This window comes from Anguilla rostrata, chromosome 7 (genome assembly GCF_018555375.3).
Source record: "Anguilla rostrata isolate EN2019 chromosome 7, ASM1855537v3, whole genome shotgun sequence".
NCBI classification, from domain to species: domain Eukaryota; kingdom Metazoa; phylum Chordata; class Actinopteri; order Anguilliformes; family Anguillidae; genus Anguilla; species Anguilla rostrata.
The window spans coordinates 20,054,576-20,054,902 of NC_057939.1; positions in this window are offsets into that span (position 1 = coordinate 20,054,576).

Below are 327 nucleotides of genomic sequence, written 5' to 3' on the forward strand. Positions count from 1 at the left end.
AGCAGGAGCGCCTGGGAGAAGAAGAGTGCATGCAAGTACTATGTGAAGAGACGCTCCAACCGAGGAGGAGGAAAATGCAGTGTGCTAGAGTTGGCAATACACATGGATGGAGTGTTTACTTTGTTTTAGTGTATTCTATCCATTTTGGAAGGTATAATGGGAGGTATGTGTGCTGAGTACCACCACTGAAGTGTGTAGTAGGCTACGAAGAATGCGAATAGTAGCAAGCATGGGAAATACAGCAGAAAAAAAGTTTAATTGCATGGATAGAAAATCCATGAGAAAATGTGACATCTGGCTGAAAAAAATTACCTTTTTAAAGACAAA